This window comes from Vigna unguiculata, chromosome 5, assembly GCF_004118075.2.
Source record: "Vigna unguiculata cultivar IT97K-499-35 chromosome 5, ASM411807v1, whole genome shotgun sequence".
NCBI classification, from domain to species: domain Eukaryota; kingdom Viridiplantae; phylum Streptophyta; class Magnoliopsida; order Fabales; family Fabaceae; genus Vigna; species Vigna unguiculata.
The window spans coordinates 37,270,258-37,284,777 of record NC_040283.1 but is presented as its reverse complement, the minus strand read 5'-3'; the positions used below and the strand labels follow the sequence as shown (position 1 = coordinate 37,284,777).

At 32.1% G+C, this 14,520-nt stretch overlaps 1 non-coding gene across 1 annotated transcript; it reads left to right on the top strand.

The window, feature by feature from the left end:
* Positions 1–13,283: 13,283 nt before the first annotated feature.
* TRNAA-AGC lies at positions 13,284–13,356 on the top strand. The gene has a single exon. It is a non-coding gene; the product is annotated as a tRNA-Ala (tRNA).
* Positions 13,357–14,520: the final 1,164 nt, after the last annotated feature.

Here is a 14,520-nt window from a genome sequence, read left to right as displayed (position 1 = left end):
ACTGAAAATAGAGGCGAGATGAAAGAAACCAACCCATTAGGTAGGAATTTTTTGTTTTCATTCAAAACAAAATAAGAAATGAAGAACCAGATATCTCAAGAAAATAGTTAAATATCATTACATTCTACTTTTATAGTCTCATCGATATGTACATAAATATAATATAAATATAAATATCCTATATAACTTTTTTTACAAAAATAATTATATATATATATATAATATTCTATTTTTACTTCATAGTTTTAACCCTTGTTAAAAAAAAATTAATGTAGGATACCAAATGAACCCCTTTCTTTAATAAACGTTAAAGGAATCTAGCTTTTTCTTCTCATATGCCAACTCAAATATTTCATGTTCAGATTTTAAAGTTTGGTGTACATCATTGATATGATTTGAAAGTTTTAAATTATTTTACCTATTGGTTGCTGTATTGTAAGTAAAATGTATTCAGAGAAAAGCAAATATAGTAAATTAGTATAACACACCTTTAATACTGTCTATATATTATAAGTATGATTGGTATATTAATAACCATACCAAACTCAACTGAAAATGTTAATGTTTTATTAATCAATTTTAATGATGGTGGATAGAACAAAAATATTTTTAATCATTTTGGTTAACTACTTTGTACTGGTAGAAACTTAAACATTATTAGAAATAAAAGGTATATAATATCCTAAAAATGTGTGTAGTTGTACATAAAATAAAATGCATGCGTTGTGTCAGATCATTCATTAGCGATAAGAAAATAAATGGAGTAAGAGAAGCATCAAACACAAGTACAAATTGAACGTGATACATCAATCAAAGTATTGCAAGGGTACATAGAAGATTTGAACTAGGCGATGCTCTCTTAACACGGCACGTGGCACATTGCAGATTCAATAACTCAGAAACACTATATACAGTGTTTGTGCGGACAGATTCTTTGAACACATAATAGTTACAGTGGGTTGTAATTTAGGTGAAAGTAACTAAGAAGTATGAAGTTTTCGCTTCAAACTATAGATCTGGAGAAAAAAAAAACAAATTCTTGGTGCTTAAATTATTTACTCTCTCACTCTTATTATTTTTTGTTTATATTTTTCACAATTTCCTTTTTAAATCAAAAATTATTTAAGTATTCTTTTTCTGTATTAAAATTTTTGAATTTATTTTAATAATTCGTCCAATGAAGCTTAGTTAGATACGAGATTTTGAACCCATCGGTAATCTGTCAAAGATTTTCAGAAACTTAGTTTATAAAATTCCGTCTTCTTTAGTTTTAATAATGTGTATTGTAAACTAAGAAATATTTACTGTTAGTATTTTTATACTTAGTTTCATTAGAGGATTCATTGGAAACTTTTCCAAAAGTTTTAATACAAACTAGTTTGAGAATCGTGCCTTTTTGCTTTGTATTTTATTGTTCTTGAATTTTAGATTTATGTATGTATTATTTAAGTAAATCAGCAGTAATGTACTTATATAAGGTTAATTCATTAATAGAAATAGTAATAATAATAGATTAAATAATTAAAATTTAAATATTATATTAATAGAATTTTTTTTTATTTTATATAATATATTTTGTTCATGAAGTTATATTTTCTATACTTAAGTGTATTATTTTTCTTTAACGAAGTTATAGATTTTTTTCTTTTTAAATGATTGCATGTTCAAACCGAATGTGAAGAGTCTGATTTTGATAGTAAGGAATAGTTATTACATGTTTTTTTGAAATCCGTGTAGTTTGAGTTTAGATTTTGGTGTTTGCGTTTTCTATTTTTGCCATTTGAGTGATCTATATACATTCCATTAAAAGAGCAAAAAAGAAAACGCTTTAGTCTATAAACCTTTTCTAGTGCAATTTTAGGGAGGAGAAACTTTTAGCTTCCAAACTTTTCAGTTTTAAGATTTTTTTTTTTTCAGAACTCGATCGATCATGTTCTTGGATCCTTCTGAGGTTAGTGTTTATGGACTTCACTTGCTTTTAATTTTTGTTTTTTTGTTTGAATGGGATTTTGTTTGAACATAGTTGTTTTCTTATAATAATACTTTAGGTTTCCGAAGTAATTTTCTTTCTAAATAGGAATTATTGTTTTCAATGAATGTTAGTCGTTGGGAATTTTGTTTCTGCTAGGAGCTTTTAGTGTTCGATGAAGGTTTCTTCTTGCAATGGGGTAAATCATCAGTGATTGGCACAAACTATTTTTCGGATCCCGAAGGAAATGTACTTAACATTGAGTTTGAGGAAAGTCTTCTGATAGAGAGGCAGTTCTGTGGTATCACTAAGATATTAGGGTTTTACAATCTAGATGACGTGGGATATGTCTGCACTCTATATTGTAGACATAGGTACTTCCGGTTAAGAGTGTTTGAATTATATTAGAACAAAATTGAGTACCCTGTCGTAGGACAATCGAGCTCTGCCTTAGGCTATGATCCTTTATGTTCAACAAGATTTTCAATGTTTTAGATTGAAATTCCTCCTATCAAGGGTATAATGTTGTATTCCTTATTTATTTTGATTAGTTTTGTATATGTATATCTATAGTTGTTAATGTTGGTTTTACTTTTCACGATTGTGAACAACCATATCTACTTCCCCAATATGGCTTTTAGATATTCTATCAAGATGAACTTAAGCTTGATGAAATCGTTGAATTGTATGATCCTATTATAACAAAATTAAAGGTATTTGTGGATACAAATGATGTCGACAGTATTGTATTTTTTGGTCTGGTAGAGTTTATGAAATATTATGGGTTGAAAGAGTGTTGTTTCCTACATTTTAGTTATGTAATACATTTCTTTATAAGATTTTCTCCCCTGAAGGAATAAAAATGGTCTATGATAGGGATACAGTGGTTGGATTGAATATTGAAGATGGTGTTGTTGTTGATCTTGTTGATGATCTTGTTGTTGGTGATGAGTTGCATAATAGTGAGGATGGGCTAGTGAAGAACTTAACTCATTATGATGTTCGAACTTCATCTTTGGTATATTTTTTGTTTATTGTTATATCCTTTTCCATTGCCATTTAGTTTTCCATTTGTTATATAACGAAATTCCTTATATTTGCAGTATCTAAATTCCAATTTTGCTGGACAATTTTTGGATAAAGGTCGCAAGAGGTATATGCTTACTAATGAAACTACAATATATTGGCCTTACGTAATTCGTTGAACTCGAAGAAGTAGTTTTGAATGCTATCTCACGTTTGGATGGAAGAGGTTCTACAAGGACAATTAGTTAAGTCGTTGGTGATGCAATCAAATTTGTCATAGACGATGACCACAAAAACATCATCTATGTTTTATAGGTTTAGATTGATTTAAGTATTTTGTTGGAGGAAATGCTTGTTGGTTAAGAACAATTTATGTTTTCTGCAATTTTTGGATGCCTTTATAGATAGATATCAAGTTGGATTTGACGAAGAATTTGTGTTTTGTAAAGGCTTATGTATTTGTGTTAGTTTGTTTATTGCGACTATGTTATTTCAACGAACTACTTTATTTCCATGATGAAATATTTTTAAGTTAATGAGAAATGGTTATTTTTAAGATTAAGCATTACGTTGTTTACTACTAAGAGTGATTAAGATTATATATAATAAATTTTTATTAGTCAAAATGCTTGAATTTATTTTGTGGTATATTATTGTTGTTTTAATGTAGTTATAAAAGTAATAATTTACCTTGTATAATTTTAATTAAAGAAATATTTTATATGAATGTTATTAAAAGAATTAACTCCAATAATAAAATGTATAATATTACTTATTACTTATTATAGGAATAGGCTCATTGCATTGTGTACAGTGTGGTATAAAGATGTAGATCACGATTGATATTATAACCATCATGCATGTTAGGTCAAGCTAACAATTGTGGTGGTGTGGTTAGTGGATATTAGGTATGAATTGCATGCTTGTTTGTTTCTTATTAAATGTTCTCCTTAATGGATCATGTAAAATCACTTATTGCTACATGTAATTGATCGTGACTAAAAACTGGAGTTAAAAAAAACCCATATAATTAGCTTATATAGTGGAGGTGCACAAATTAATTATGGTGGTGTTGTTATGAAACTTGAGTATGAGTTGGGTACGTTTGTTGGTTTCAATTTAAATGCATTGCACAATAATATTGTATTTACTACAATAAATGATTTATTTACGATTGTATTGAAGATTTTACACTATCGCATTTAACATTGTAGAGAGTCATATATCATTGTTGGTAATTCTGATTTGTAATTTTTCGCATCATTGGATGTACATAAGGTTATTCAATTGTTTTTGTCTATCTCCAAATAAAGTAAGAACTTTTTTGCATTTATATCTTTGGTAATGTATTTTTGTATGTGCTATAAAAATAATGGATTGAAGACAAATATGTTACTTGTGAATCATAAATTGGAACTTTCACTTGAGGACATTTGGATTGGTATCCAAGTTCCTTTCGTGGAATGCGGAAGGTATATTATTCGCCTTGAACAATTCTTAAACATGATTGCACAAAATGTTTACTAATTAATAATAAAAAATTTAGCCTAAACATAAACTATACATTTTGGAATACTTCTTTGTATACAACATTGATTGTTATATTGGAAGGTTTGTTGTCCTTATCATGGATTAGAAATCTTAACTAAGATTTACTTTGAACTTAGATAGTGCAACAAAGAGTTGACTGAGATTAAATACGGCTGTCGGCAAATGCAGTCCAACAAAACCTAGTGATTGACCTTGATATTTGTTTATTGTCATTGCGTATGATAGCATGATCATAAATTATTTTCTAATTAGCTTAAATGGTCATGGGTATTGTGATGGTGACATTGACATTCTTGGAACATAAATGTCTTGCCTATCTCTATTACCTGTAATTATCTGAGCACCTATATCATGGTTTGCAAGTCTTGTTACTATTAATCTGCTTCCGTTGCACAAACCTTCTACTTGGTCCAAGTTCCTCAAAAGCATTATTAGCACTTCAATCTTCAGTTTGATTCTATGGTTAGGAAGTGGTGACGTACTAAGTGAATTTAGGAATTCAGAAGTTATAGTGCTGTAAGTATCATTTGAGGTAGATTCAGATTCATTCACTGAATCGTAACTAAGATATTTTTTTCTTCCCTTGTATGAGTAATAATATTAGTCATAACAAATGTATAAATTATAATTATAATCATGTTACATTGATGGTCTGGATTTACATACTTGAAATTAGTGATTACATGTATTGACTAATTTTATTGACTATCTCAATTGTACTTGCCAATAATGCTCTACACTACAGAAATGACTCGTTTGTGTACTTCTATATTAAATTTGGATATGTGGTACACATAATTGCTTGTATAGGATCATTGAACTCTGAAATTAGGAAGTTTTGAAGTATTTCAACTTCTACTAAACCATCATTAGGTTCTTGTAACTTACCATCACCAATTTGAACAATCCAATCTAAGAATTCTTGAATCTCGCATGCAGTACTTGTTTGTAGTCTTTCTTGTAGCAGACACATATTTTTTGTCAATATTAATCTTTCTTGTGTAACACATGTCAACTCTCACAATTCATAACTCAATTAGAAAACAAAGTTCATAAAATCACTAAGAAACTTTTTTTTTTTTGTATTTTTATCAAATAGTTCATATGTAACATAGAGTATTTACAATTGTCAAGACTAGATTTCATTCACTTCTTACCATGCATTCACAAACATCTCAATTCCATATTCAAGTCAAAATCAACTTACAAGATTACTCAAATACTATTCCTAATGACTTTGAGCCTATGATAACTTATTAAAGTCCAATCCTTTGGATCATCGACAAGCAATCATGCATTAAGTTCAAAGGTCTTAAGATTACTAACGAATCATGTTCTATTCCTATATACAAGTTCCATTAGGCGCTCAATTTCAGTTCTAGGTTCAAAAGACATTTTCCAACACCTCAAGAACACAAATAGTACATGGGTGGCCAAACCAAAGCAAGCATTAAGCATGAAAATCAAATACTGGCATTGAAATGGAAAAACAACATATTTATTAACAACACAAATTACACAAGAATTCAGTTCATTACATCTAGTATAAACAAATACAGTTAAATCCCATGGTGGAGAACCTACGGTTTACAAATAGAAGAGATAGGATAGAAATGGAAATTAAAGAGAAGATGGAAGCCCTCTCCCAAGGTTCTTAGCAGCCACTCCATGCTACAATTGTGCCTCCCCTTTACATCTCCATCTCCCAAACGCAACCCATCTTTCTCTCCAACCCCAAAGGGGGGAGGGGGGAAACCTCCATGAATGGAGGAGAAGACCCAAGGAGGAGTGGTAGAGCTTCTCAAGACCCCTAACAACCTCCAAGAGGCTCTTCAAGCACCCCGAAAGTGTTTCTCTATTGTGCAAATTGAGGAATGACCCCAAACCTCACGAGAAGCAAGATTAAATACCCATTTTTTGACATGTTAGCAACACCACCTCTTATCCTTCTCTCAGTGGCTCAACACTAGGTTTTACGAATTGAATGGCGTTCAACCTCACTTTTCACCGCACAGCCTTGTAGGCGCTAAACCTCACTTTTCACCGCTCAGCCTTGTACAGTTTGACAATATTCTGTATTTGAAGCACTAGGCGTGATTTCAATGTTGTTTGACGCGGGTATTTTCTTCAAATTGATTTTTTCTTTTCCAAATTATGCTCCCTTAAGTTCTTGCTTATTTTCCTCCCCACAAATGTGCTTCCTATGAACTTATTTAACACACCTAAAATAAATATTAGAGATAAAACAATCATAAAATAATTAAAACCCAAAACAATACAAAACACAATAAACTTGAGAATATAACAAGATAAAGCTAGGAAAGAGTAGATTTATTCATGACAATAAACACACAAAAACACGTAAAAAGCAACATTATCAAAAGTCACCCCCGAATACTATGACTTTTCCTACAAAAACTGAATCCTCTTTTGTTATACTGTTCACTATGTCATTTAGACTTCTATCTATAGCTTCAAAAAAAAATTTGTGCGCCATTGGAGCTTCATCCCAAACAATAAGTTCAGCTTTCTTTAACAACTTTGGTGCTTTAGATCCTTGTGCAATGTTACAAACTGAGTTTTCTAGTGTTGGTACTAGTATCTTGAATTTAGAATGTGTTGTCCTTCCTCTAACAATAATAGGGAAGCTATTCCACTTGAAGCTACTGTCAGTACAATTTTACCTTCAAACCGTAATGTCACTAACAATGTTTTCCACATGAACTTGTTTCTTGTTCCACCATACTCATAGAGAAAGAATACACCTCCTTATTTATTAAAAATTGTCTGGTTGATCTTTTCAAAATAAAAATTATGTTCACTTGTAGTAGAATTGTTATTGAAACTTGTTACATAGTGTAATTGTTTTAAAATTCAACAATAAAAAAGATAATAATGCTTAACTTGTATCAATTTGAAATTTAATTGGAACAAATCTCGTTGCTCAGCAATGTTATAATTAAATTCTGCATATACCAATCTATTTCCTCAATTTTATGTAACAAAACCATTTGGGTATGACATTGTTGGGAAAAATTTTAATCTGCTTTTGTTAGTATCCTAGAGCTTTTTTATCTCCATTAAACACTTTTGTAGTAATATTTAGTTCTGTATAGAAAACCATTTACCATAATTGTTTGTTAGATTGCAATAGATAAATAATGTGCTCATGTTATAGATAGACTTATAAATATTATTTAATGGAGATAACCTGAAAATCCTGCTGTATTTCTCTCTCGATAGAGAATTCCATCTATCAGCCACTCCTATGTCTTCTGTAACATCCTTGCCGGATATTACGTGTTTAAATAATAAAATAAAATAAAAAAATAAAGTCTCATTAATTATAAATCCATTTCCCAAAAACGAGGGAAATTTCAAACTTTTATTACTTCAATAATAATTCAAAATCTAAGAACATAATTACTCTTATAATTATCAAATAGTCTAGTATTACCAATAATTACAACTTATTTGAAATCATAAAAACAATGTAAAAACTCTGAGAAAAACTCCCCAAGACTAGCCCCGCTCCGGCTTTACGTCTCACCAAATCCACCTGCAACACCATCTGCTCACGTATACCGCGTATACGATCATCGCCAAACATAAGCAGATAGGGTGAGCTAACAAAATAAACATATATATATATATATATATATATATATATATATATATATATATATATATATATATATATATATATATATATATATATATATATATATAGTACAATTATATATATAATACAATCACACCAAAGGAGTTCCATCCTTTGATTTCACATCACATGGCCACAACCATGTGAACCGTGTTCTACGTCTTCTAGTGATTATCTCAAGATGACCTGCTGCCATACCTATCGGCCACAACCAATAGAGCACATGCGGGAAACCATTGCTACAGATCATACACCGTAACGTCAAGTGGAGTTCCCATATATGAACATAATTCGTAACGTCCCAAGACTACCAAACTCGTCAGTCAACTACTGAGGAGGGCAATCTATCTGGACCCATCCGTATTGGCCACAACCAGCACACTCATATCGGTAACACTCGCCAACCCGAGCTCAACTCAAGGGTTCCTCGTGTTCATCTGCCATCCCGAGCTCAACTCGAGGGATGCCATTCCGAGCTCAATTCAAGGAATGCCACGTGCTTAACCCCTATCTCGAGCTCAAATCAAGGGATATGTTCCGAGCTCAACTCAAGGAACACCAGCAAGCCAACCTTTAAGATATCCTAGAAGCCTTGTAGATCACGCACATCATAGCAAGCATAACACCAATCTACTGCAGCAAAATAACCTGGTGGGGGACACGTACCGCCAGGCGTTGCCGCTTCAAGATCGCCTGGCGGGGGACACGTACCGCCAAGCGCTAATTGCCTTAGTCTTCACTGTCATTGTAATTATCGCCTAACGGGACTTCCCCTGCCGCCAGGCGCCACGCGCCTTAGGATTCACTGAATTGCAGACTCCGCCTGGCGCACCCCTCCTTATCGCCAGGCGCTACACTAGTACTTGCGCAGTATTGGTTTTAGTTCAGGTTCAAGCACACTTCACACATGTTACTCTCAGTTGCTCTCATTTGCTCTCATTCTAGAGTACCCCTAATGAAAAGCATTGCCATCTATAATGTTCCAGGCCTTATAGCACCTCACATGTGCATTCATCCCCTAGTCATATAGACCATCCCAATCATGCTCAAACAAAATATAAGCAGCAACACTCCAACAATTTTAAGCACATGATCTTATGCACCCATGCAATTTAATATTAACACCCATGCCTTCACCAAACCAATTCTCCACATGTGACTAATCCAAATGAACATTCAAATTGATAGAGACTTACCACATAACCCAATCATGCTTCATTAGAAGTTACTATAATTATCAAGAGGTTATTCATGCATTTTAAAGACTCGAAAATCAGAAATATTGAGTAACGTATATCTCTAGTTACTGACCTCCAAATCAAATCTCCACCGTTCAAAGTGAAGAACCACATGTTATGGACCACCTGTCAAAATTTCACTTAAATCGAATGGTTAACGAACCAAGAAATGCAATTTTACAAAAACTGCACAAACTAGAAAAACGTGGTGGCGCCTAGCGCCCAGAAGTGGAAGGTGGTGCCTGGCGGGACTGTACTACCGCCGGGCGGTTCCTGTTGCGCGAAAAGTACGAAAAACAGCGTTTTTCGTGAACAAGAGCACCCCTCACATCTCTGATATGGCGTTGGCGGCCAGCCCCGTGCCGCTAGGCGATTCATACTGGTCTGAGCAGTTTTTTCCTAATTTTCAGCACCAATACAGCTCTTCTCTCCAACAATTCCTCCAATACAATTTCGCCCACACTTCCCATTATTTAACAATCCAATTATACTACTTTTTCCATTTGATAATAGCAAATTACCCAAATTCAATTTCCGCTAATTGATTCCCTAAGCAACAATTCGCAATTCATCAATCCTAGAGCCTCCTTACATTGTTTCATTCGACTATGCCCGAAAATACATTAATATCCCCACTGTTTGACATCACACCCAACCTTTAGAGAATAAGGTTAACTTTCCCTCTGATCAGATTCGACCCAGCACCTAGAAAACACCAAAAATGACCATTTAGCTCGCGTCGCTTGGCGGTTTAGTCAATACCGCCAGGCCCTACATCCAAAAACCCAGAATTGGGTAAAAATTCTATGCATCGTTTGGCGGTCGGGAATGTACCGCCAGGCGGTTCCTCTCACAGGAACCCAGAAACATGAAAATTAGATGAGTAGCCTGGCGGCTGTGCATAGCCCGCTATGCGGTTTCTGGAATTTTTCAAGAAACACAACAGTTCATGTAGAAATAGATAATACTCATGCAATTCATACTACAGATCATGCCATTATTCACCCAGAATACAAATAATGAGAAAAACTCCCCTAACCTAGTTCCCTTGGCTTAAATTTTGGAATTGTTGTGAATTCTCTCTTGATCCTTAATGATCTCCCTTTGCCATAACCCTTCTTCTTACCTCACATTGGCCTTTTAAAGGTACCAAAAACGAATTTAAGGTTTAATGGCAATGTTTATTATCATTCATTGATTCTTTATGGTCCGTTTTTCAGCCTCCCATGGCTGCCCATGCATCAATGAAGTTTAATTTGGGTTCTCCAAGGCTTGAACCCACAATCATACAAATGTCAAATCAAAGTTCAACCATTTAACCAATTCATGTTTCATGATGACTAATATAATTAAATGATTATATCTTTTCATAATCATGCTCAACATATATTTAAAATTAAAAACAAATAAATTACACACAATTGGCATACATAGGACTTTAACCTAAGTCCTATCACACAATTAAAATACTCTCAACCACTTGAGCTAGTACTTTTCCACGTCATAGCAATCCGCATTAAATGTCTTAAAGGCTCATACTACCTGCATTTATTAAATAATTATTTAATTAATTCTTTAAATTTCTCGGGTCTTACATCTTCTTCCATAGTTCTTATGGTCGATTAACACTATTTGACAACATGATAGTAACAAATAGTTTTCTTAGATAATGCCCAAAACCCTATCTTTTACTTCTTTTATAGCTTCAACATATTTTGTATCATCTGCTAAAATACCCAAAGTTAAGCAAGCTTCTCTAAATGTAGAATATATTACATTTTTAACTGTTCTAATATCTATGTAAGATGTTGGTCCTTTTACATGGGTTAACATTGTTCTAAGATAAAACACTTCACCAGTACTTAGAGGCACCCAAATAAGTGTTCTAATAGTATTCCCCATTTTCCTCGGTTTTCAACATCTATCTTTCTTAACATAAATAAACTTGGAAACAAACTCAACATATGTTAATTCCATAACTTTTGGGTATTTTTTTTATTGCATTCCATGAAACCTATAAACATTGATTCAGAAACTATTGCATTTCCCATGATATCATCAATCTCTTTATCATCCTTAAAGTATACTGTGTGTTCTCCGGGGAAGATGGGAAAATAGCCTTTCTTCTGTTGGATTTCATCTATGAATAGGAAAGGAAATTATTCTCCAACATGCTTCACAAGGGGATAAATATCTATAATCAAGATTTTTTTATTTCATTTATTGGTTCTTTGTTAAAAAAGAATTCATTTTCTTCTGGAACTATGACAATTGTTATTCTGTCGTAACCTTTGTAGATATATTTGACTAAGTACTTGATGGAAGTACTACGGTTACACCATTCAACATTTATATGTGCTTAGTACTTTAACAACAATTTCAGGTTGTAAGGAATCACAAAATGATTATATAAGCAAGCACCATTCTTGGTTATAGTTAATGAATTGTTCTTTCTACGATAATGGGGGATAACTATCTTCTGATATGGTAGTGGTGCTTTGAAATTTTTTTGGAAATAGCGTGAGCATTTTCCATTATTCATGAAAGGTAGTGATTTGTTTGTTATTCCACATGGACCATGAATCATGTGATCTTAAACATATTGATGCAATTGAGGACTATTTATTGGACAAGGATATTCAACAAAGATTACCTTATCAATATCATCAGTAGTTGGGTATTTGCTAGTGGGATGCAAAAAAATCAACAAGTGTGCATGAGGTAGACCGCGCTTCTGAAATTATATAGTATACATGACTACGAATTAAGCAAAAAAACCTTTATTTTCATACAAAATAATATTAAATAATTTCATACAAAACAATATTAAGTTATTATTATTATTATAAATGAATGACTTACATGCAATAGTTTTGTCCAATAAATGACTCCTAGTTAAGTTTGTCAGAAGTTGTTCAAACTTAATCTTGAAGGCCTTTTAAACTATATTCGGACAATCTGTTGATAATAGCTTTAGCTTGGTCAGTGCTCTAGTTATTTTGGACCATTTAGGATTGAATGTGAAAGCTATACAAAGATCTGAAATCCCATATAACTAAAAATTGTCATTCCATCAAAATATAGTTGGTCCATGAATCTTCTGCTACCAAAAAAAGATGAAGGAAGAACAACTCTCTTTCCTTGTTGTGAGCCTTGGGTTTGTGAGTTGGTGGAAGCCTTCTTCGAAGTAGTCTCCTCGATCGACTCATATTGACTTGATCGACCGACATTGTCTGACCGACTGACCCATACAATACACGTACAAACATTTAAACTAATTGAGGGACCACACATTACAAACCTTTCCACATGGTGTATAATCAATTGACAAAGTGTATAAAAAATTACACAATCAAATATATGAAAAAACCTAAAACGACAACAAAACAATATTTTAATCCCACAATAAACTAAAAAAGCAAAACAACTAAAATCGAAATTCAAATTCAGAGAATAAAATCTTCCACTTACCTATAGTACTCAATGAAACACAAAACCAAATTGTATAAACTAAACCACAATTTCACCACCACAAGCTCAATCGTTAAATCGTAAAATCTCACTCCCCCAAATTTCAATCATCAATTAACAGGTGTGTCTCAATTTTAGTCTCCCGTTAACCAATTGAACACCATTAACAAATAGAATCACTTTAACTTTATTTAAAAATTATAAGAAATCAATTAAATAGAAAAAAAATCATAACCTTAAATAAGTAAGAAAAAAAAAGATACATTCTCAAACAATTGAATTCACTATGTTGAACTTTTGCATTAATTTTAGAAAATATTACACATAAATTTTGGATTTAATAGTTAAAGTGCATTTCTTCAACATTGGGGATGTAGCTCAGATGGTAGAGCGCTCGCTTAGCATGTGAGAGGTACGGGGATCGATACCCCGCATCTCCATTTTTGTGAATGGAAACTTGAAAAAATGATATATAAATAAACTAGTTTTGAACCTGTGCATATGTAAAAAGTAGATTTTGTAAAAATACAAAAAAAATATAAAATTTTAAAAAGTATAGAGCAAACTCTCTAAGAATAAGAATATACTATGCTAAAATATGTAGAAACTCACTTAATGCTTATTCTTAGACTCGTTTAATTAATGCATGAAAGACATGTTTTATATTTTATGCACCAAATAGTTGTATAATTAGTGCATGGATAGACTCATCTAATATGTATTACTAAACTCGTGTAATAAGTGTATGAATAGACTCGTCTAATGTATATTGTAAGATTCATCAAATTATTAAATAGACATACTCGTCTAATGTGAATTCATAAACTCGTCATATTTGTGTATGAAAAAACTTGTCTAATGTATATTGTTAGACTCGTCTAATGAATATATGAATGACTTGTCTAATGTGTACTGCTAGATTGCTTTGATTAATTTATTGATAACTTGTCTAATTTGTTGTTTTTATATTCTTCTAATTAGTATATCTGTAATATCGTCTATTGTATATTGTTAGACTTATGTAATATTTTTTCCATATTCGTCTAATAAGTGTATGGAAAGTCTTGTATGATATGTATTTCTAGACACGTCTAATTAGTGCATCTACAAACTCTTCTAATATGTATCGCTAGACTTGTCTCATAAGTATATTGACACACTTATATAATGTGCATGTTTAGATTCGTCTAATCATTGTAAGTTGAGACCCGTCTAATATGTATTGCTAAATTCGTCTAATTAGTATATGAACATCAACTTTCTTTTCAGTCTTGCATTTCATAAGCTGGATTTGATTCCATGTTCCAATCACTCATATTTGGCCATTATGAGAATAAATATTGTTATTGAAACAGAGACATAGTACACATTCACATTCCATATTAATATTTTATAGTAAAAGCACATTTGAGAGACAATAATAATATAGATGAGTGCAGTTAAATTTTTACATTCAATCCCATAATAAAGGAAAGACATGGAGAATGTTCCAGAGAAAACAAAAACATTAAATATAGTATCCAATTCATTATTAATGAAGTAGTAATCCATGGTGTATTGAGGAATTTTTTTTTATTATACCTCCAACTTCATTTACTTGACAT